We start from the raw sequence: 26012 nt of genomic DNA on the forward strand, positions 1-26012 counted from the left end.
CTTTATTTTAGTGTCTCAGCTGAATGCTTCTGCCATTGTATTTCACTAAGCCCTTCTTAAATGTTTACACTACACTTTGAGCCCAAACTATATTCGTTACTCTTCAATAACAATATTTTCATTGAATATCCTATATTTTACATTCTTTTAGAAAGATTTTTATCAAAAGCTGTTTTATCAAAAGCAGTAAGAACTATTACACTTTCGTATTTTATTAGTTATCAGTTATTCATTATTGTTGTTGTTATTGTCAAACTATTGAAAAAATTCTGATAAAATATCTTTTATCTGAAAGATCACTGGGAGACAAAACATGAAAAGTATATCGATTCCCGTATTAAGCAATGAATATAGTATTTTATTGTTTCACTGCCAAACATAAGTTGTCATCAAATATTTTTTGTTATGTATACAGTTTTCTAGTCTTTTCAAAACAGACAATGAAAAAAAATTTTTTTGTAGTCTTTCAAAATTATAAGTTATCAAAGTAATATACCTCCATATATATGTTTTTTGTGTCATTAATTATTTGTTTAATTATCTGTGTACTTATTGTACTTATTTTGTTCATTACAGACAAACCTAATTCATTTTGTTTTGTTCCTCATTTGACCCTTCAGGGTATTAATTACCAACAAAGTAGTTAACTGTTTCACATCTTTCTGTGATTTTTCTACTGTTACACCCTTTTTACTTTATCTGGACCTATATTTACACTTAATTGCTGTCTCAACCCTTTTTTCTTCCTTACAAATAGTACCTGGGTATATATGATTAACCATTTTTGTCAGATTAGTAACCTTATGTTAAGAGTTGGAAATTTTAAAATATTTGCATCTAAACTACATTTTAAATGCTTTGATATTGGATTTTTATCAGGTGTTTTATTCCTGGATGTGTATATAATATGAGACTGAATTTGAACTCAAAACTTTTATTTCTAAATTAAATGTGTGAGCACAGGCATGGCTGTGTGGTAAGAAGTTTGTTTCCCAACCACATGGTTCCAGGTTCAGTCCCACAGCATGGCACCTCGAGCAAGTGTAGCTACTATAGCCTTGGACTGACCAAAGCCTTGTGAGTGGATTTAGCAGGTGGAAACTGAAAGATGCCCATCATATATGAATGCGTGTGTCATTGTGTCTGTTTGTCCCCTACCACTGCTTGATAACTAGCGTTGGTTTGTTTACATCCCCCATATCTTCACAGTTTGGCAAAACAGACTGTTATAATAATAAGTACCATGCTTTAAAAAAGAAAAAGTACAGGGGTTGATTCATTTGATTAAAAATTCTCCAGGGCAGAGCCCCAGCATGGCCACAGTCTAATGACTGAAACAAGTAAAAGGTATGTTCATGCATCAGTGTCCTAGTGGATAAGAATGTTACTACTCTCAGTTGGAATCTAATGCTGTACTATGGACCCTACTAGTTATAAGACCCCTGAAGTCAGATATCCAACTAATTGGAAAATAGTGTAGATGTTAGTACCAAAAAAAAAAAAAATTCATCTCTAAAAATACTAATTTTTTTGTGTAAACATCTATAATTTTTTGATATTTGCTTGGTTTATTGGAGTAAATGTTTGCTAGCTATAATACAAACCATTCAATCACAAAATGGAAGTTAATATTAATTTGTGTTTGGACATGACTAAACTTACAACCTTTTCATTCTTTTAATATTTTCAAAACATTAGCCTCTTCAATCCTATTTTTGCTAGGCTCATTGCTAGCAGAGATTTTTAGTTTCTGTTTATAGCTATTTTCATATTGTTGAAGACAGCGGAGATCTCGAAAAGACTCAATTACATACTACTATATCTTCTATAAATCTTTAGATATTTTAGAAGTCCACCTTCCTTTTTATTGTATATATATATATATGTGTGTGTGTGTATCATAACTAGTAACTATATGTATATATATATATATAGAGAGAGAGAGATAAGATGAAAAAACACAGAAGATTTGTTTTACAGGATTTAAGAGTGTATTAGAGCCATGATAAAGATATACAATTTTGTACAAAATAAGGTTTTGTTCTTAGAACATAATTGAAGTAAGGACCAGTTTTGCATTGCTCATCAAACTGAGAGTTGAAAGAGATAAATTGCTAGGGGAATATATATATATATATATAGGCAAGGAAAAATTATAAAAAGGCAGAATGCTAAATTGAAGGTAAATTTTAATGAAAATGGGTGTATGGAAAATTAAAAAAGAAATTTTTTTTTTAAAGATATTAACTGTAACCGATTTTCGTTGCAATGTGACTTTTCAAGAATTGTAAGGTGAAAAATTTTTTTTTATAATTGAGGAGGGGGAAAAAAGAAAATTATATTGATTTTTGCAAAAAAATAATAAACATATACAAAAATTAAAGAATAGGTACACCGATACATTGTAAAGTCTTTGTGCATCTCGAATTCAATGATAGTTCTTGGAAAAAATTACCTTGGAGTGTGATTAAATCCATGTGTTTAATTTAGGATGTCAAAACAGGAAATGGGGTAGGAGTTATCCAGTTCCTGTAAGGGGAGACAACTCTGTGTGGATTTTGTGCTCTTCAATTGGGATTATCAATTTTTTGTAAGATAGGATGTTAATAAACCTTAAAGTATAAAATTATCATTTTAGCTTCATTTGCATTATCTTTTTTTATATAATTGTTTGCTAACTTAGCACTCAGATTTTAACACTTTATTTATATTGTTTTCTAATTATATAAATTTACATAAACCAATATATAATTTTGTTTCAGATTGTTATGTCATATATAATAAAAATAATATTAATAATAATAATAATAAATAAAGAATATAATTTTTAGCTTGAAGTGATAACTGCATGATATCCTTATATATTTATATTAGTCCATCCTTGAAGAAAGAGGTAGAAAAAAGAAGTATGATCAATGTGGTGTTTGCATATTAAGATGCGTTTTGAATTTTTCAATAAAAAGATTCTCCTTGTTAATTCTTTCTTGTGTAGTGATTCCGTCTTTACATTGGTAGAAGGGGAATATGTAAAATTTGGGAGTTTTGTCTTTAGCGCACGAGTCTATGTGGCTACTTAGTGGAATTTGACAGTATTCTGGGAGATTTATTTCTTCTTTATGGACCGCTACTCTTTTACGTAAAGGGAGGCTCGTTTGTCCAACATAATCATGACAACTTGCTTGCCTAGCCAGTGGGTTGACTGGCACTCTATTAGTTATGACAGTGAGGGTTCCATTTGATTCGATCAATGGAACAGCTTCCTCATGTAATTAATGTACAATTAGCTGAGCATTACACACATGTACCCTTAACGAAGTTGTCAGAGAAACTGCATGACACAGAATGTGACAAAGATGGCCTTTTGAATTACAGGTACAACCAGCCAGTGGGTTGACATCATTTGAAAGCTAAAATAATGGAAAGCGCATTGTGACCAGCAATGTACAAAAACTTCTTATAGTCTGGTTGATCATGGGATATATCATAACAAGTAACATCATTATACGGGACGAAAATAATCTACATAGAGCTCTAAATTTAGCAGTAGCAATCATGCATCTATTTGCAACATATATAATATCACTGCAGATTGACTTGGGCTAATTTTTGTTCATTCCTCTGAAGAATGTGTTAATTCCTTGCAGGTTTTCTTTTAACTGTATCTAGACATCACATGCAGAAACAGTTTTTAGAATTTATTTGGACAAATAGCCATATTATCATGTAACATAATCATTTCAATTGTTGGAATCATGTCATAGATTTTGATTTTATATATTGTGAAGAACAAGTCTGCTTGTTAGAGTCAGTCTCTCATCAGTGATTAATCTATGTTAACGTAAGGAAAGACAACAACTGTAGTATCTCCAATTGGGAAGAGAAATTTGCCTCAGGAATTTTAACATTATTCTGCTGTGCATAAAACATTAATAGTCTTGCATTATCGAACAAGATTATTCTTTAGGCAATGTCCAGTGGCTTAAACTTTGATTTGAAGTAATATGAGAGATAGTGAAGAAGCCTGATAATTTTAATAGTGGGGAAGTATTAAGTGTAGTATTTTTGCCATTAAAATGTAAGATATTAGTAACAAATTGTGAAATGATTTTCACTGGAAATTGAAATCTTGGCTTGCTTGAGGGAATGAAGAGAAAGCCAGCTGTTACCTGCAAAAGAACATATACCATGCTTTTGCTAATTGTATCAGATGTTCATAGAGTCATGAGCAGTCATAGATACCCTCTTGACTCTTGAGAGAGAGAGAGAGAGCTCTGCACCAGCACTTTATAAGTTAGGTAGACTAGAACAACGTGAAATAAAGTGCCTTACACAAGGACACAATATGCTGCTCAGTTCAGGAATTGAACCAATGACATTAATGATCATGAGCCAAACACCTTAACCACAGCGCCATGCACTTCACTGCTTCAGAGAATAACAACACTAAAATTGCTGGTGAAGGTTTGACATATTCTAAGATTATCTGCAATTATAACAGTCCATTGCCATTCAGTGAATAATAAATCTTCATAGCTTTGACTAGAACTATACTGTAATGGTCAAAAATGTTAAGAACAATGTTTCTGAAATAGCAATTATAGCATATATTTTTGGTAAGAAGATAAATTTGATGAAGATCAAATTACATTTTGTTATAGCTGTATACAATGGGTCTCCATTTCTAATTGGCATCTTTTATTTATATGCACACTCACTCACTCTCTCTCTCTCTCTCTCTCTCTCTCTCTCTCTCTCTCTCTCTCTCTCCATACATACATACATACATACATACACACACACACACATACATACATACATACATACATACACACACACACACACACACATTCACACAAGCATAAATGTGCAGACACACACATACACAAGTGCACAAACACACACACAGAGACACACACATTTAGATACAGTCATTGTATCAACTTACTACAAACATTTTATTAATTTGAAGAAAATTTTAAAATTACAGTAATGATTGATTAGAATTTGAAAGCTGAATTAGCAGTTATTGATCAATTAACTTGCAGGCAAGATAAGATTGATGGCACAAACACAAACACACAGCCGATACAATGTCATTTAGTCGTGCATTCTACTCATTTATGAGTGAAATTTTTATGATGTTTGTTAGTTAAAAATTAAGAACTCTACTGATTGATGCTTTTAATATCCAAGCAGTATCAATTGCTTTACAAAAGACCCTATTTCTTTCATCTTTTCTTATTAAGTATATGTAGCTGTGAAATTTTAATCGTTTTCATTTTGTTTATTACTATCATTATTGCCGCTGTCATATTTATCCTAATTGCTATTCCAATCATTATTGGTATCACCATCATCATTAGTACTATGGTCATTGCTATTATCATTATCACTGAGATCATTGTGATTATCATTATCAGCATTACTATTATCATTATCATCATTGCTATTCCAATCATTATTGGTATCACCATCATCATTAGTACTATGGTCATTGCTATTATCATTATCACTGTGATCATTGTGATTATCATTATCAGCATTACTATTATCATTATCATCATTGCTATTATCATTATGATTATCATCATTGCTGTTAGAATAGTACAGTTTTTGTGAATCATGGTTTCATATATATATAAATGTTTTAAATATTGTTTTTTTAAACCAAAACATTGCAAGTTAAAAAAAATAGAAATACATTTCAATGGTTAATACTATTACTTAGTATTTCAAACTTATGACCCCTGCTTCAGGAAATTTACAGGGGGAAAAGGTGTTGGTAGGCAATTTCTTGGCTCTGATCATTGCTATTGTCACTATCATTATCATCATTGCTGTTATCATTATAACTATCGTTACTATTATCACTATGATCATTGCTTTTACCATTATCACTGTCATTATTACTATTATCATTAAGGCAGCAAGCTGGCAGAATCATTAGTACAATTAGGCAAAATGCTAAGTAGTATTTCATCTGCCGCTATGTTCTGAATTCCACTAAGGTCGACTTTGCATTTCATCCTTTTGGGGTCGATTAAATAAGTACCAGTTACGCACTGGAGTTGATGTAATCGACTTAATCCCCTCCCCCAAGCTGCCCTTGTGGCAAAAATTTGAAATCATTATTACTATTATCATTAAGGTTGTGAGCTGGCAGAATCATTAGCACACCAGGCAAAATGCTTAGTGGTATTTTGCCAATCACTATGTTCTGAGTTCAAATTCTGTCATGGTCGACTGCCTTTCATCCTTTTGGGGTCGATAAATTAAGTATCAGTCAAGTACTTGGGTCAATGTAATTGACCAGTCCCCTCCCCCAAAATTACAGGCCTTGTGCCTTTAGTAGAAAGGATTATTACTGTTATCATCAATGCTATTATCACCACTTTTGGTTTTATAAACTCATAAGACCACAATCTGCTGTTTTCAGTTCAAGATCTCTTTTAACAAACTGTTTTCTTTTTATTCTGCACTTCTTTTTGCAAAATCTAGTTTCAAAGTCAATTTTCTATAGTCAGTCAACCTCTTCAGTAAAACTGCAAAATTTCTTTCAACAAACCCCCTGCCTACTTTACAATGGGGGATTGCAGTTTTTTAAAACTTTTCAGCATCATACTCACATTTATGTTCAGAGCTAGAAGAATAAACATTTGATTAAACAAAAGTATTTACCTTCTGCTTTTGTGCCTTTGATAAGTCAGTCAAGCCAGAGCAGACCAAGGCTACACAATAACAACAACTTTGATTTGTTGTCAATTAGATTCACTCCAAACTGAGTTTGTGTATGTTGCTAAAAATTTATGCCATTCTTTTCAGTAACTTTTAGTCATTTTACATTATCAAAACCACAAACAGTATTATCATGAGACAGTGAAAGTTCAATTTATATTACAATTGTGTTGAAGAGAGAAAGCCTGTATTTTAAAGTTATTTACCGTTTTTCATATCTATTCTATCTATATTTTCACTAGTAACATATTAGGTTTGTTTTTTTTTGTTAATTTCTTTCATCTCTGAGAGAATTCTTTTAACATTTTTGATAGTTTCCATTAAAGAAAAACAATAACAACAGTTCTTTAGTATTTTTTTTTTTCTTCTTTATCTAGAGCCATTTACTACTTCGATGGCTATGATATGCCAGTTACGTTAACTACACCATATTGTTTTTCACCCAGTTTTACGATATAGATTCTTGTTGTTAGAGTTGTAGTGGTTGTTTTTGTTTCTAAATTCACACACGCTTGTTTTCAAAGATTTTCTATCTGGTGTAATTCTGAGAAAGAAACACATACAAAGTAGATTAATCTATTATTAATCAATATGGTCTAAACACCGTGGTTGATCTTATGGATTCCCAATTATCCTCTTAGCCTTTTGAGTAGTTTTATTGACATGTGCCACTTTAAGATAATAACATACACTACTGCTCACTTGATAGACTTCAGAGAGAGAAGAAATATTTTCTTATGTATGTATATTTAATATGTGAACATTGTAAGAAAACAATCTTGTAAATTTGTAACAACAAATAAAATATGTTCATTTTGTATTCCATTTGATGTGCAAGTACAGATCTCTAGTTTCTGACGTCTCCTGTTCATATTTCTAGTGATTTAGAGTTTGTAGCTTTCTGTTTTCTGAACACATAAAAATGTAAGCTTGTAGTCATAATCAGAATTAAATATTTATCTCCTGAACAGTTAATGTTTTTGCCAAGAACTTGTAATATCATGTTAAGTCTGACCCCAATACGTGCAAATATTAGTTCATTTGTAATTGTTCCCATGTTTAACCCTTTAGCGTCCAGATTGCTCTGTCAAATCTAATGCTATTTAATTACATTTGTTTTGAATTAATCATGCAATATCTTGCAGCTTTGAGAATTTGATGATGGGATTGTTTATTTTTAGAATAACACTGTTGGGTAGGTGTGAGAGGCTGGATCTAGCTGCTTTGAACACAATACAGGTAGAATATTTGGGCTGGCTATGGCCAGTTGAAATGCTAATGGGTTAAGGCAGTGAGCTAGCAGAACCATTAATGTATTGGACAAAATGCTCAGCAGCCTTTTTTCTGGCTCTTTACACTCTAAGTTTTTTGCTGACATTGACTTTGCCTTTCATCCTTTTGGGGGTCAGTAAAACAAGTACCAGTTGAGCACTGAGGTTGATGTAATCAACTGAACCCTCCCTCTGAAATTGCTGGCCTTGTGCCGGAATTTGAAACCATTATTTTTCACATTTGTTTGAAACGATTGGGAAATTTAAGTGTTCATTTACTGAATTGAGCTCTGAATAATTCAAAGGTTGCTAACCCTTTCATGACCATATTCCTGTTGAAATACACTGCCTTTTATTTTAATTAATTTTGAAATTAAAGAACCCAATGAAATCACTTTGCAGTTATTAAGCTGGTTTTTGAAACATAACATGAAACTTTAAAGGAAGGCTTTAATTTAAATCTCTTTAAAACAAGAAGTTTTATCATAGAACCAAGAGTGGTGTCAGGCCAGTGGTATCAAGAGGGTTAATGGTAGTCTTGTAAACATAATGTATTTGGTATCTCCATTCTTGCTTCTATAGAAATTTATCGTCTGCAGGTGTTTCAAACAATCTGATGAATTTTTTTTTCTCCAATTTTCCTGCAGTTTAAAGTTGTGAAAATGTGTCAGCCTCTAAAGAAATATAGTATTAGAAAAGTGTACAAATTATAGTTGCAAACTTAAAATTATTGACTTAAATAAAATATTATGTTCAATTTTTATACAGATTTTTATTACATACATTAACAATTTACATAACAAAGAGTAAATAATGTATAGAGGTTTCATATAATTGCTATTAATATCATCTAAAAAAAAAAATCCTAATCAATTAAAAAATGAAAGGTAAGTGAAAAAAATGTAAGCACGGCTTTCAGTTTCAATGATAACTAAAAATGCGAATAAGAAGCAAAAATAGACTGAGAAAGTTTTCATTCTATTTAAAAATTTTTTATTATTTTATTAAATCTGTTTCATAAGTTTATTAATTTTGCTTCAGTTGTAATGTGAACCTTCCAAACAGTTTGTTGAATTCTATAAAAGCTTACTATTTCTAAGAACAATAATGTTTTACCTTCTACAGTTATGTGTCTGGTGAAATATTGTATTGTTTAGCGATCTGTAACGGAAAAATTAGTAATTGTTCTGAATAAAGTCAGATTTTTCCGACAGCTATAACCATAAATTTGAGCCATTTGGTTTCAATAATACATCATTATGGAAAGATATTAAGTACAAATTAGTGACTTGACTTTATTGGATGAAAGAAATAATGGTAATGTCTTTCAATTGAGTTTATTTTTGAGTGTGTGTGTGTTTGCAAAAGACAGATTTATTTTTTAAAAAAAACCTTATAAAATGGTATTTATGAAATAATTTTATGTAAAGAAAGAAGCAGACTACATTATTTTCTCTCTTACACCTTCCTTCCTTTTCACATTCTGTAACAAGTAAATGATGCTGCAGTAAATTGTCTCTAAAAGAGAACAGGCATGGCCATGTGGTAAAGAGGTTAGCTTTGCAATGATGTGGTTCAGAGTTAAAACCTGCAGCATGGTAGTTTGGGGAGATGTTTCCTTGCCTAACCTCAGATTGACCAATGACTTGTGAATAAATTTGGTGGATGAAAACTAATGGAGAAACCCTATAATTTGTGTGTGTACAAACAGCACTTTATATATATATATATATCATCATTTAATGTTCACTTTCCACTGCTTTGATGAGACATTCAGAATTTATTGAAGCAAATCATTATGGTGTATACATATGCATATATTTGTGATTATATAAGTAATTATTCAGACTTTGGGTATATGTCTATTAGTATACCGATTAAAGCACTTGTCACCCCTATATAACCTTATGTCAGCTTCTGTTTCATTGTTCAGGATATGGAGGATGTAAAGACTAACCTGATCCCCTATCTCAGCTCCATCATGGATCCCTATAGCAACATCAAATAGCTCATCTCCGCTCTTTTTAGGTATTATTAGGAAAGAGCAATGGCTACCCTGCATTCATTGTAATGTCTATATTGTTGTTAGTGACCATTGTAAAATAGAATTTATTAATCTTGAATGACTTCTGGAGCAGGCTTTTGGAGATTAAGGGGTAAGTTCCATAATATGCAAAACTGAATGAATTTGGGTTTGACTTTAATTTTCCTAAACCACTGAATGGTTGCTCTGCTACATATCCATTGTGTTAGATTTGAGGAGGCTCTGACATGTCATATGACATTTCCTAGTATAGATTTGCTAAAAATGCCTATATTGCTTTTCACCAATCTACAACTAGAGTTTTACATGAAATTGTCTTTACGGTCCTCCAGGGTTACAAAAGGTTTTCACAAGATGAGTCATTGCACTCTATTGTTGATGCCAAGTTTCATGGCTACATTTCTTTGCCTCGTTGTTGATTAAATTATGTCATAAGATCCATTTTTTGTATATGTTTTAGCTGTGTTATCAATTAGCAGTTGATGTATGCAGTTATCTACCTCATAAGCATTTTTTGCTGTATATGCTTTTATAAATGTGTTTGGAGAGTCCTTAAAAGGTTCAAGATATGTTTGTAATTTCTGCTGGAAGCTATTGGATCTAAGGTTGAATTTAATATTTTCATCTAATTTCATGAGGTCATCTTCAAATCTATTGAGATCTTCAATATGTGGTGGATTTTGGTTTGACCTGAAACTGTAACTACCCTCTGGACATTTTCTTTCAATAAGATGCTTGATGTAGATTTCCATGGTGAAAGAGGAATATTCTTCAGAGATGTTTCCTCTTCATGTTTTTATATGGTTTGTTTTGAGTCTATGTTCATTTTTAGTGCTTGTCTGATGTTTAAGAATGCTGGAAGTGCTGCTATACTAGTATCAAACAATGAGAATGAGTGCTCAACACCTTTGCACACACCCACACTTATATGCACATGTGCATATATATATATGTACATACATTGTCAGATGAAGTGTCAGTTCTGAAAGATCACTGTCCTCTTATCTCCCCACAGGTAGACATAATGAAAATCCTCAAACACACTATATAACATGTTTTGCTGACACAGACTGCTGCCATTTTGCTAGGATTCTGCTTTTGTCACCCAGATTTAATCAGTTTGTTTCTCATCTCTAGTCCTCTGCTGTGTTCTAAAACATTCCCAGCTAACTTACCTTTTTAAAGACCTTAAATTCCATTTAATCTATATATATTTTCATTTCTGTTTAATGGGGTCTTTGATTTTTGTTAAATTCCCAATCAGAACTGTTTGGCTTAAATTGTTTATTTTGTTGGAAAGGAATGTCTGTCACGACTTCTCATAGACCATAAGTCTGAAAAAGATTTATGCTTATAAAAGAAATTAGATTTTGCACACATCAATCATCTGGCAAATAAATTATACAATCTTTTCAGAGACACTTAAGGTCATATAGGTGTGACCTTATTTCAAGTAGCAATGATTGATGTCAGTTTATTTAATCTTGTATATTATAGATAGTTGCTTGACTCTTCTTAAGAAAATTTCAAATACCGATGGCATGAATAAAGGGAAGTGTGTCTCGGATTTTACATTATTGTAGCACTATAACAACATGTGTTGGAAGAATTTAGAATGGAGATGGTGGGAGAATCAGGTTAGTGCTTCTCGGTGTTTGAGTGTGTATGAAATGGTTTTGCTGAATGTACTTTCTCTGCATGTTTGTAGAGGTTTCACTACATTTGTGCATGTGTGTGTGTGTGTGTGTGTGTGTGTGTGTGTGTGCGTGCATGTGTGAGTGGTGCAAGCACTGAGTAATGTAGAGTTTACTGCGCAGTTTTGATTCCAGGTTAAGATAAATCTAGAGATTCAACCTAAGATTTTGACCCTTCAAAAAGGCTTTGTAAATATCCTTTGCCTTTTGGGTGTTTCAAAAGGTTTCATTTCTAAGTTGAAAGTCAAGGAGATGGCAGTCTTGTGAAATGTATCCCTCTATAACACTTAGACATCTAAAGATACAACAACACAAGAAAAATGAAATGGTTCAGCTGATACTTGAAACTGGGTTGTGGGTATCTTTGGCATACTGGAACTTACTGTATGCTATGTTGCATGCCCCTTTACACAGAAACACTCACACAACACACACTATGAGCAAATCTGATATTACTACTCGTGACTGATTCTGCTAAACATGGGTTTCTCATTTATTAATGTCAGTGATTTACTGATGCCACTATTGCAACAAGGTGAACGTATTACTATTCTTGAGAACACCTGTAATAGATTTATCTACTCACATCAAATAGAATAAGCATTTCTTTTTTTTTTCTTTTTCTTTTTTGTTTGCAATCTAATTTTTCTGTTTCTGTTTATTTGTTAATTTATATTCTGAATGAAACTCATTGACCTAAAGCTCTTAAATACTGTGAGAGTTCTTTCATCTGATTACATCTTTACACAGGGTATTGAAAAATGATAGTGTAAATTATGAAATTGACAAGTTCGGATGATACTACTTTTCTAACTTATCATTTCCTCTGACACCACGTTTAGCTTAACTGACAGAGCTGTAGCTCATCACTGTAAATATAGCGTTACCTTCATGCTCATAATTATCAACAACAGGAATATCATCATCATCAACAGCATCAGCAATATCGGAACTCTCATCTTCCAGTGAATGTGCTTCCTATTTAGTTGCTTGATCTGTTTAAGATAACAGCCACCAAGATGATCGGAACTGATAGTGTAACTGTTATTAACTGCAGACACAGCAACTCTGGGCTGATTCTAGTTTCACAAACTCGCCATGTTTTTCTCTCTGTATATCCATTCCAATTAACGGAAATGTGTGACAATGTCTTATTCCCAAGAACAGCAACTTCTCCCAACCTGACAACTACTGACCTATTTCCCTCACCTTCATCATCTCAAATGTGATAGATAGTTGTAACCAACCCGTGTTGTCATCTATAGCTCTTCACTCTCATCAGTGACCACCAACTTAGTTTCTAAGCTGACACCAACAGAGATCTGCTTCCTGATGTCATTGGCCAGTGGCCCCTAAAAACACAATTTTCTTTCAAGCCTTTGAAAGCCTTCTGTAGTCAAAGTCTATGTTTCACTGCCATGTAACATAGCTTTATGTATACAAGCATCATACTCTGAGGGAGAGATCCTTAATTACCAACAAAGGTAGAAGCTCTCTGAACTTTGCCCAGCATGATGGTTGTAAGTGAGCATCACCATCATACAAGCAAGGTTGTTCATTTGCAGTCTTCTATGAAAAACACATCTGGCCATGGTGAAATATTACCTTGCTTGGAAGCATGTGAAGTTTTATATAGGAACAGCATCTGACTGTAGAAAAACCTGCCTCAACAAATACCATTTGACTCATGCAAGGATGAAAATGTAAACATTAAGTTATAATTGTGATGATAACTTGCAAATACCTGGGTCAGCTTATGTACTACGAATGCACATGTTTTATAAACAACATTCAAAGACAGTTATGTGACTAATAGGCAAAACTCAACTACCAATAGAGAGAGACACACACACTTTCTCTCACCATCTCTCTCTCTCTCTCTCTCTCCACTGGTTGTATCCTCCATTTATCTTTTCTATGATTGCTAAAAAAATGTTACTGCTTCTCTGAATTAGCAAACTATATCACCTTGGCACAAACTTATTTGATGCACCTCCTCTCATCCATACTGCATCTCACCACACAAACCTTGAATTAAATTTTTTTTTGCCCAAACCTTTTCCCTGAAGACTGTAGTTTTCTAGAACTCTCTCTTTGTCCATATTTTCCCAGCAGATATTATCACACACAAGTTGATTAAATGCTATTGACCTCGTTAAAGTTGTGTAGGACTGGAGGGACTCGAAGCAATATCCTTCCTCATTAAATTCAATTGTTGTTGGTGCGATCAGAAAAAAATTGGAGCAAAACATTGAAAATTGTATTTCCAAAGAATCTTGCCATATATATTTATGGCAAGAAAGACTGGTAAATATCCCATGAAAATGAACATGTAGAGAATCAAGATGGATCATGTGAAAGAGTTCAGTTCACATGAAGGAAGTGGAAATGTCTTGACCCCACATTGGATTTGACCCAACCAAAGCAAAATGGGAGACACATGTTAACCCCTGTCTACAACTGGTGAAAGTCCAAACCACGACTTATCTTTTGGTTTGCCCATTCACTATATTAAACTCCTCTAAGGTGGCAAGCTGGTAGAATAATTAGCATGCCTGCAAAATGCTTAGAGATATTTTATCTGTCCTTATATTCTGAGTTCAAATTCCACTGAGGTCAACTTTGCATTTTGTCCTTTCAGGATCAAGAAAATAATTGACTTACTCCCCCACTTGAACTTGCTAGCCTTGTGCCAAAATTTGAAACTAGTTCTCTTGTTGATTGGATGATTTTAGAAATAACATTAAGAATGCACAAGATTATGAAGGAAAAGTGGAAAAATTTGATATGAGCACAAAGTAGAGGCATGGCTGCATGGATAACGAGTTCACTTCATAATGATGGGGCTTCAGATTCTATCTCACAGCATGACACCTTGGGCAAATGTCTTCTACTACAGCCTTGAGATGACCAGTACTTTGTGAATGAAATTGGTAGATGGAAACTGTATGGAAGTCTATCATAAATATATTTATGTGTGTGTGTGTTTCTACATCTGTATTTTCATATGTCACCATCTGAGTAAAAATGTGATGTGATGTTTTCATTCCATGCAAACAAAATGTCCTTAGCTCAGCACCTTTGAAGACTAGTGAAATAAAAAATCCTTTACCTGAAAAATAATTAAGGTTGGTGACAAGAAGGGCACCTGGCCATAAAACACTGTCTTAAGAAGTCTCCCCACAAAACATGTTAACATAGAAAATCAGATGCAAGATAAACAAGCAAATGAACAAAATAATAATTAGTAAAGCAATATGGTTACAACTAGAATGTTCATTATAAAGCCATTCCCAAGCAGTAAGTTGTATGTGATGTGACTAGAATGCTCTTTATAAAGCAATTCTGAAGCAACAGGCTTTTAGGTGGAGCTGGATTTTGAGGTTGCATCTCTACATCTGATTAGCCATATGGTTATTCAACTACAAAAACATCAACCCCAATCATCATTTAGCAACTTGAAAGTCAAAGATATTTTATTGAGTCATTAATATTGCGATAAATACAGATGAAATAAAATTGAAAGATCTTTGAATTGTGTGTGTGTGTGTGTGTGTGTGTGTGTGTGTGTGTGTGTGTGTGTGTGCGTGTGTATAATTAATTTACTGTGAAACATTAATGAAGTTTTCTAATGGCAATCCAATACTTGCAGACATAATGACTATTTTAGTTTTATTTCAATAATTTTATCTCTGGAGACATTTCCATATGAAACTATTCCCTTTTATGAATTAATCTATCATTGGGTTAGAGTCCAATGCAGGCAATATTTTCACAGTTGGATGATAACCTAACCGTGTTTTTGTTCTGTTGTATTACCATTAAGGTGGAAATTGTTGGCAGCATCCATTGTGGCTTGTTTCTGTTCCATTCATTAAACAACTATCCCTTTTAATTATTTTGTCTTCAACATTGTTCTATCCTATTTAACTCTTCTCTGTTATATAACCTTGTACATATCAATCCACAATTCTTACCCTATCATATTACATTTTAATTTTTTAATTTTGCCTTGAACTTGAAATATTTGCTAATTGTCTTCCTTTTATATGGTAGATTTTATAATTAGGATATCATTCACATCTTCATAGGAACAACAAAACATTCAATGAAAATTCAGATTTTTCTTTTTTCTTTTTTGCAAAGACATTTAGAATAGACTCTCCTAAAAATTGCATTATTATTGAATACTTAAAGTGTTGAATATTATTATTATGTGTAGAAAACGTGAACTGTAAGAATGTGTTAGCCAATTGTTGAATCTATGTTCTTACTCTCAAACATTTTGTCATGTTTAAAAGTTAGTTACAGTCTGTCTTGGGCCTATTGGTGGTGTTTAAGTGACTGTAGGTACAAGAATTTTACCCAAATGAGACACTAGTCCATCAAAAGGTCTGACTGCTGGTATTCATTTACAGCTGAGTGAACTGAACCAAACTTGGACTTTAGGGTCTTACGCTGCTCCTACAGAAACGGAACCCACAACCTAATGATCTTGAACTCAACACCCAAAAACTAGGCAATGTGACTTCACTTTCATCATATATTACATAAAATGACTGCATCAAACTTGGTGGTTTTTTTCTTAACTCAATTCACTTTCATTGTATTCCTAGGGTACGTTTGCTGTTAAATCATTAACTAATTTGCTCAATAAATCTTGTGTGTCTATGAAACTGAATCAGTTTAATACCTATTAGCAAACTCTTTGAACTAACAATTAGGAATCTGTCAGCATTGGCATTATGTCAGAGATTATATATATATTTTTTTTCCTATCTCTTCAAATTCACCAGATTAACTCAGCAAAATAACATCTCGTTTACAAAGTAACACTGAACCTGCTTTCTCTATTCTGTAGACAAACATCTTACCAGTAAGGCCACTCCAATACCTGTACCGTGCAGATGAACCAGACTGCGCATCAAGCTGCATCATTTAACAGGTAACTGTCTTCTTAGATATTGTTTCTTCCATTATTTTCTTGCTTTTATATATCGAAATGGTAGTTTTTTCCCCACAAAATTGATTTTAAATGGAATCACCACTTCCAAATACTTTGAATGTGTGTATATGTGCATATACACGCATGTGTTTGTGAATATGTATATACAATCTTCCTACATTTCTCCAAAGTGAATAAAGATATGCTTTTAGAAAAACAACTTCAAGAAACCTTTAAATAATATAAATTGTATTGCAGTTGATTATAAATGAAAACAAGCCGAAATGAAAACTTTCACTACTTAAAACTTTAAAGTGAAAAAAAAAAACCCCTTTGCTTTTATTCTTCATATATTTCTATACAATGTGATGCATTATTCAATCCTTTTTACTCTAATTCTCTCCCTCTCTCTCTCGCCCTCTCTCCCCTCTATTCTACTCTTTGCATTTCCCTGTCTCTGTCTTTCACTTTCTCTCTCTTTCACTTTCTCTCTCTCTCTCTTTCTCTCTCTCTCTCTTTCCTTTCCTTAAAATAGGACTTCCATTACATTTTCTAATCTTTTTCTTTAAATCCCAATACACATTTTGCTATCCAAGTGATTACAGCTTTGTAATTTCCAGCAAGGGCTCCACTAGACAGCATGTAATTGTGGAATACTAAAGTAGCAGCAAAGAAAAAAGAGGAAAAAAAAAAGAAAAGAAAAGAAAAGAAACATGCAGAAAAATGTAGCAAGTGCACTGATATCTTAGACTATGTGCAAGACAATATAGTTATTAAAAAGTGAGACGGAGTACAGGTTTTGTACTTAGCATTATGAATGAAAGATGTGAGGTGTTCAATATAGGAAACTAGTTGATGTGAATAGTTGTGAATTAATCATTTAATAGAGGATAAAATGTGTGTAAGAATGTAGTCATGCTGGCACCTCGACTATAAAGTGAATGTATTTGGAAGTGATATGAAGAGCAGTTGGTAGAGAATGTAGGTATGGCATAGAAAACTAGTTTCAGTTTGATTGAATTAAAGGGCTTATCAGTCATGCTCAAAGAAGCAATGATGAGAAGAAGGAGAAGAAGAAGAAGAGGAAGGGAAAATGGATTTAGATGTGAATTGGTGCCTTTTCCAATATAACAGGCGTGCTATGATGAATTGTAATGGCATCAAGCTAAGTATGTCATTCATAGACATTATTTATCGTTGTATACTGAAGGTGTTATTTTTTGTGATGGACATGTAAGCTCTGTGTTCAATTATTGGAAAATCAAGGATGATTAGTGAAGGTAAATACTGGAGAAAGTGGAGGAAGTCTAAGTAGGTTCTTCGGTCGAGTAGTTAAGGCATTCATTTCACAAACACATGTTCAATCTCTCTGCAGGACACCTTGGGCAAGTGTCTGCCATCGTAGCTTCAATGCTTTGTGAATGAAATTCGGTGAAAAGAAATTGCAAAAGTGTGTCAGGTGAGTGTGTGTGTGTGTGTGTGTGTGCATTCACGCATGTGCATACACACACATGCACACATACATAATCACTATAATAGGCAGAAAATAATCACTGTGTAGAAAACCCAGTGTGTCACTGTTTAACTACACTGCCTTTGAGTGCTCTGCAACTAATTAAAAATTAGTTGGACTTATGACCAATGTCTGCAGAAAGATAAATGACTGTCAAGTATAACCATATAAAGAAAATAAACATTTATATAAAGAAATTTATATAAAGAAAATAAACATAGGCGCAGGAGTGGCTGTGTGGTAAGTAGCTTGCTTACTAACCACATGGGTCCGGGTTCAGTCCCACTGCGTGGCACTTTGGGAAAGTGTTTTCTACTATAGCCTTCAGGCGACCAAAGCCTTGTGAGTGGATTTGGTAGATGGAAACTAAAAGAAGCTCGTTGTATGTATGTGTGTGTGTGTGTGGTGTGTGTGTGTGTATTTGTATGTCTTTGTCCCCCCCCATCACTTGACAACCAATGCTAGTTCATTTACGTCTCTGTAACTTAGTGGTTCAGCAAAAGAGACCGATAGAATAAGTACTAAAGGTGGTGCTCCAGCATGGCTGCAGTCAAATGACTGAAACAAGTAAAAGAATAAAAGAATTTATCTTAAGGTAACATTTAAGAACACCTAGATGTGTCTGTAATACACACACACACACACACACACACACACACACACACGCATGCACACACACATGCACACACACACACACACGCATGCACACACACATGCACACACACACACACACACACACACACACACACACAATGTGTATGCCTGTATAGCGTTGTATATTTTATGTATATGTATGTTGTGTGTATATTGTCATGTCTATCTCTGTATTATGAAAACTATTTTTGTCTGTATAAATGTTTCTCTCTTTTTGTGGCAGATGTTTGTATATATCTATATATATCTATATATACAGTGATGTATGTTTTATTTCTGTGTGTGTGTGTGAATATATATATCCTCATCATCATCATCGTTTAATGTCCATTTTCCGTGCTAGCACGGGTTGGACAGTTCGACCGGTGTCTGGGAAGCCAGGAGGCTGCACCAGGCTCCAGTCTGATCTGGCAGTGTTTCTACAGCTGGATGCTCTTCCTAACGCCAACCACTCCGTGAGTGTAGTGGGTGCTTTTTACGTGCCACCGGCACAGGTGCCAGGGGAGGCTGGCAGCGGCCATGATCGGTTGGTGCTTTTAGAGAAAAACCACTATTATGCAATTCAAACAATGATAGACATAAACCAAATCATAAATAAAAAATAAAATATATTTTAAATATATTTTAAGTTTGGAGTTATACTCCCTAATATTATATATATATATGTGTGTGTAGGGATATATGCTTTTATGTTTTTATACCTGAGTGTGCATGTAAGTTGCTGGATGTTACTGAGTATGTGTATGATTATGTATTCTCCTTGTAATTTATGGTGTATTTGGCTGCTATTTTTAGCAAGTTGAGCAACAATGAAGATGATCCATCACTGGCTCATGTGTGCTATTGTGTGTTTGTGGGTTTTGATTTACATGTGCACCCTTGTATACTGTTAGGAGTTACTATATAAATCCCTGTGTGTGTGTGTGTGTGTGTGCATGTGTGTGTGTGTGTCTGTGTGTGTGTGAATACTAGTGAAGAATTGTTGATAAATCAGTGCATCAGAAATACTTTGTGTTATTTATTTCATCCCAATTACATATCTTTATACTGAGGTGAACTTAGCCATTTGATAGATAAAGATCAGTAAAATAAGCACCAGGCAAAATACTGGGTAGGGGGATCAATATAATTGACTAAAAACCCCTGAAGACAGTATCCTAACATGGCTACAATCCAAAGACTGGAACCAACAAAGGATAAGATTGAATATAATTTGATAAACAATGGGGAAAGTGCTATTGAAGTTCATTTAAGTTGTTGATAAAGATGCTCAGATTTTTTTCTGCTTATTGAAGTTTTTGAAGCCCTATTAAAATTTATTGTATTCACCATCATCTTAAGACCATGCTGGCATCTGTTTTCTAGGCCAACGGGATTCAAGACACTGGATGATCATGTTATGCTCCAATGATTCAGTTTCTTATTGCATTCTCATTGTGAAACTCTTTTAATGAGCTGAAGAAGTGTGGAATCTTGCAGAAAAAATATTTTGTTTAAAGCCGACTTCAAGAATTGTTTGTATCTTAGGATGTTGGACCTCAACAGATGAGTCGACAGAATATTTAGACAAATGTTGTTTGCTGAAGAGCGACTCCTAAAACAGTGATTATATAATTGTAAAACATAAACATTGTTTACCAATTATAATCTCCATGTTGAAGATAGAATTTATATAATCTATAAGGCAGATTACAGCTGAGCTAAGAGAAAGTTGGCCCTTTAGACACTGAGTTGACATTTTGTATTTTGTTACAGTGAGAGCATGTGGCCTAGTGGTTAGGGTGTTGCACTCACAATTGTGAGATCACGGGTTCAATTCCTGGATCAGACTGTGCATAGTACTTTTGAATCTCATGTTGTTCTGCAGAGGCAGCGTTAGTTTGATGGAGGGAGTAAGCTTCTGTACAGCACATACATTTGATCACTACAAACAAATCATCTGTGCAGGTGGTTCGACTGAGTATGTTGTTGTACTTAGAAAAAAGATTAAGAGATGTTTCTTCATCATTTTAATACCAGCCCACCTGAGACTACATCAGCTTCTATTAAACAAACTTCCAGTTTTCAAGTGATCTACATTAAAACCTCCTCTCAAAATTCTTGCTAATTTATCTTCTAAATATCAGCTTAACAATGACAAAGTTACTTTACTAAATTCTTCATTATTTTCAATATTGATTGAAACAAAAGGCAGAATATTCCAACAAAACTATTGATAAACAAACGAGTTAAAGCAATTAATTCTTCCCATTCTGGTGTAAGCACAAGCACTGTGGGATATATTCAGAAATGTTAGCACCGAAAAAAAAGCAAGAAATGAGAAAATATGATATTGAATCAAGTAAACTATATACTTGAGAAGTGGAAACTTGTTGTAAACTAAAGATCAGAAATGTTGTTCCAAAAAAGAAAAGTAAAAACGAAAGTGGTTTAGAAATAATCAATGAGGAAAACTGAATGCTATGTGGCATGTCTTGATAGTAAATGCAAATAGGAGAAACAAAAACTAACTAAATAAATACTGTAATTGGAAATATATAAAAATATTGAAATAAGTGCTGTTAAAATGGAATTTAAATTAACAAAGTATCTTTTTTATTATTTTTAAAGCAAAGCAAAGTAGACTACAGTTGTTTAGAATTCACATTTAATTCATTTAAAGCGACTGAGACTGTTTACAGATGACAATGATGGTTAATGTAATAACGAGGCTGATTTGTATGTTTTTAGTGTCTCAGATGCACTCTTAGATTTATCTTAGTTTCTTTAGTATTACAGTTTTGAGAGAGATATCTTTCTCACGATAATATGATGGATACCAACAAAGATATTCTGCATACATTTGAAGGCTATAAAACCATCAAATTGACACAAATTATTGAATCTGTTTGACCCAACACATACAGGTAACAGCACCACTTTGTAATTGATGGTCTACCTATTTTTACATGGACAAATAAATGAAAAGAAGCTAACTTGACCAAGACTAAATTTGAACCAGAGAAGAGTGAGCATTCAGTTTGCACTAGAAAATATTGATTGTGGTGCCCTTAGGTCTGTAGTGATTCTACTATTCATTGTTGGTGATGGTAATATTCCATATATGCTGTATGTTTGAGTTATTGATTTTACCCCTACTCTTCTTCCATTTTTAATTTCATAGTCCATCAAATAAAATAATTGTGAGTGAGTGAGGGTGTGTGTGTATGTAAGAAGAGGCTGATATAATTTTTTTTTTAATATCAATTCCATTAATTAAAAAAGAAAGAAGAAAAAACCCCAAAGAAAATGGGATTAAGTAGTTTCCTTAGCAATTAAGTTTAATAATTGTGGCCAGTATTTCAGTATATAGTATAAAGTATTATGTATGAAAGGGTATTTCGATTACATTACGTTCGTCTTGTAAACTGTCTTCAGCTTTCTCTCGTGTTCTGCTCCTGTGTGTTAGAACATTATTGAACCATTCTTGGCAGTTATTGGATAGCTTATTGAATTCTTATGTTGGAAACACGTACGTTGCCAAGAGCATTGCTTAGTGTTTGCTCTTATTTACTTATTTCCTTCTGACCCTTTCACTTTTTTTATTTATTATATTGATGCTCTGGGGTGTGTGCACATAACTGCTAAGCTTCAGGGGTAAAGCGGTTAGTTAAACTCTGTCTTAACTGCTGCGTATCATCAGTATATGTGTTTGTGTGTGCATGTGATATCTAAACACATCTCCAAATATATATGTACACATAGCTGCATTCATACATAATTATTGCACAGACACACGCACGCACATGTAAGCACTTATACGCTGTCTCTCACTTTCTCATGCTCTCTTGCACATACATACATTCAACAGCCTGCTCTCTATAAATCAGTTCTCTAGTGAACATAATCTCTTGCATATTGTTCCAATTTGTGTGTATCTACTGCCAAACAAAACTGCTTTCCAAAAAGAAGGGATGTGTTTTTGTAAATTTTGAAAGATATATTTTCTTTTCCATTTGAAAAAACAAACAAACAAACAAGAAATAATGTGCAAATTTTATCTTGTGACCTTAAATTAGCAGCTATTTAATCGTAGCTGAAGAGAACTCCCACTGATGCTTCAGGGTTGAATAATTTAGCAGTATGAAGGACATTGAGCTATAACACCCCCCCCCCCCACACACACACACTCTCCAAATAATTCACATAAATGTTTCAATTTGAATAGCCTTCCTGTCCTCACTTGAATGATAAAGTAGTTGGGAAAAATCTAATGCAAGAAGGAAAAAACCTGAATATCTAATGCAAATCAATCATCAGTCTCTACTTGTATTAAAAAAGTAAAAGCTTTTTAACCAGCAGTGGCTTTGTGGTAAGAAGCTTGCTTCTCAACCACATGGTTAAGGGTTCAGTCCCACAGTATGGTGCCTTGGACAAGTAAGTGCCTTCTACTATAGCTTCTGGCCATCTAAAACTTTGTGAGTGGATTTCACAGATAGAAACTGAAAGAAGCCCTTCAGGTGTGTGTGTATGTTTGTCCATCACCATTTGACAACCGGTGCTGGTCTGTTTACATCCCCGGACTTTTTGCAGTTCAGCAAAAAGAAACTGATAGAATAAATACCAGGTTTTAAAGAAAAATAAGTACTGGGTTAATTCATTCAGCTAAAAAGTTCTTCAGGGAATTGCCCCAGTATGGCTGCAGTCTAATGATTGAAACAAGTAAAAGATAAAATAAACTGAATATATATATATGAAATAAATAACTGATTGGAAATTGAACTGATAAGTGTGTTAAATAATAAGGCACTAAAAGAGAATGACTCTCCCCAGACAATAAAATATGCTTCAACACATGAATTCACATAAAGAATCTTGCAAACCAAATACAAACACACACACACACACACACACACACACACACACACACACACTCTCACTCTCTCTCTCTCTCTCTCATGATATTGGTTTCAAATTTTGGCTCCAAGTGGCATTGTTTGTTTCAAATCTGTGAAAAATGCCTGGACTTGGAAAAATATATGTAGATAACAGGAAGAGCATCCAGTTGTTGAAAATGTGCTCTAGCAGATTTTGTCTGATCCATGCATGGATCAGACAAAATCTGCTAGAGCACAGAATAAGAATCAGACTTTAAAAAAAAGCACTGGGGTTGATTCATTTGACCAAAAATTCTTCAAGGTGGTGCTCCAGCATGGTTGCCGTCTAATGACTGAAACAAGTAAAAGATACAGAATATGTATATGTGTTCATGGTATTGGTTTCAAATTTTGGCACAAGGCCAGCAATTGCGGGTAAGGTGGGGGGGGGGTCAGTTGATTACATCAACCCCAGTACTTGACTGGTACTTATTTTATGAACCCTAAGAGGATGGAAGGCAAAGTTGACCTTAGTGGAATTTGAGCTCAGAATGTAAAGACATGAAATGACATAGGCATCAGAATGATAATGATGATGATGATGATGATGGTTGTGTGTGTGAATCAGCAGAGATAGCAGAATTGGTAAAAGCATCAGAGAAAAATGCTTTGTGGCACTTGCCTTCTGCATTCCATAATTGATAAATGAAGTGTTAGACAAAATACAGTGGGTTAATATAAACAGTGAAAACCCTGAGGGTACTTTTCCAATATGGCTGCAGTCCAAAAGTGTCATATCACTCTGGGGAAATGGTTGTGGTTGTCAGTGTAACCCCTTAAACCTTTGTAATGTTCTTTTGTCTGAGTTTCTGAAATCTCATTGATTGTGGCAGCCAGCATCTTTTGGCCTTTAGCAAGATGTAGTGGGGAAAATGAAATGAGTTCCTTTTAATTCTAATTTTTGCATATTTTATTTACCTTGTGCACAAGTGTAAAACTTATTTTTGCTTCAACACATTCAACTTGACTGGAAATCTTTTTTTAAAAATAAACATTATATATTTCGAAAGCTGTTTAAACACAAATAGATAAAAATGACAAATAATAACAACTGCGCATTCTTTCGATTTCAATATTTTCACATTTTAAGAATATAATTTTTTACTACAATCTATAGTGATGGTAATTTGCATGAACCCCCCCCCCCAGCCCCCCCTCCCCGCTCTAAAAGAAATAAAAACCCCAACAAAATCAACTCTTCCATTCGATTCTAGAAATAAGATTTAATTAAATTGAAAGATTTCCAGTAGAAAGCTTATGGGTTTACAAGATCACTTGCTGATAGGATGAGACAAAGTGTCTTCCATGTGACCTTTATCTTGTTTTGTTATAAACTGAGCTTGTGTATATATGATTAATATTTTATAGTAGCAGTCATTGAAATTAAGATTAATGCTCACGTATGTGTGTGAGTGTGTGTGTGAGAGAGAGAGAGAGAGGGAGAATAATGAATCATTATTGTAGTTTTTTAGTTGATGACATATTTGATTATCAAGATATCATTTAGAGAATTTATGATACATATGCATGCACAGGCACGTGTGTGTGTGTGTGTATATACTTGACTGTGTGTGTATGTATGTATTCATGTATATATACTTGTATAAGTATATATTTATGTATGCATAAATACTTGTGTGTGTGTGTGTGTGTGTGTGGTGTGTGTGTGTATGCTTTCCATTTTCTCTTAAGCCTACTCCTTGTTTAAGAGACTGATTAATTATTCAAAATTTCCAATTTCCACAAGGCTCTCCAACATTAATTTTTAAAAGAATATTCCAAAAACAATGGTAATTCTCTCCAGATCAGAAACGTCCTCTATTTTAAGTCAGTTTGATCAGTTTCATGCACAAAACTCCCAAACCCTTCAGTCACTTTTGTGACTTTCTGCTGATTAAAATGTAATCTTTTCTACTCTAGGCTCAGTTAATAAAGGATGCATCGACTAACACTTATATGTATACGAAAAGACAATGTTGTATAAATAGGAAAAAATGCCTGGGAAATGGTGTTGACCCTAGTTTATTTAATCAAAATATAGTTTCCATATTTATGCTGTAAGTCAATTTTCATTCATATGACCAAACCTCTAGACCATATTTACAAATCATACAAGACACACACACACACATATATATATATAATATATATATATATATATATAAACATTGAAAATTCTAATTAAATGTTTAAAAGTGATTAAATTGACTCTTTCTTATGTAAGTTATCAGATCTTGCTT

General features: G+C 33.6%; 1 protein-coding gene across 6 annotated transcripts in view; it reads left to right on the top strand.

Moving 5' to 3' along the window:
- The window catches only part of LOC115224688 (calmodulin-binding transcription activator 2-like), a 761011-nt gene that overhangs the window by 53732 nt on the left and 681267 nt on the right, over positions 1 to 26012 (top strand). For all 6 annotated transcript variants that reach the window (XM_036513528.1, XM_036513532.1, XM_036513529.1 and 3 more), the window contains exon 2: positions 16606 to 16689. The gene's annotated coding sequence lies outside the window, so the exon portion shown is untranslated. The remainder of the gene's footprint in view (positions 1 to 16605; positions 16690 to 26012) is intronic.

This window comes from Octopus sinensis, linkage group LG26 (assembly GCF_006345805.1).
Source record: "Octopus sinensis linkage group LG26, ASM634580v1, whole genome shotgun sequence".
NCBI classification, from domain to species: Eukaryota; Metazoa; Mollusca; class Cephalopoda; order Octopoda; family Octopodidae; genus Octopus; species Octopus sinensis.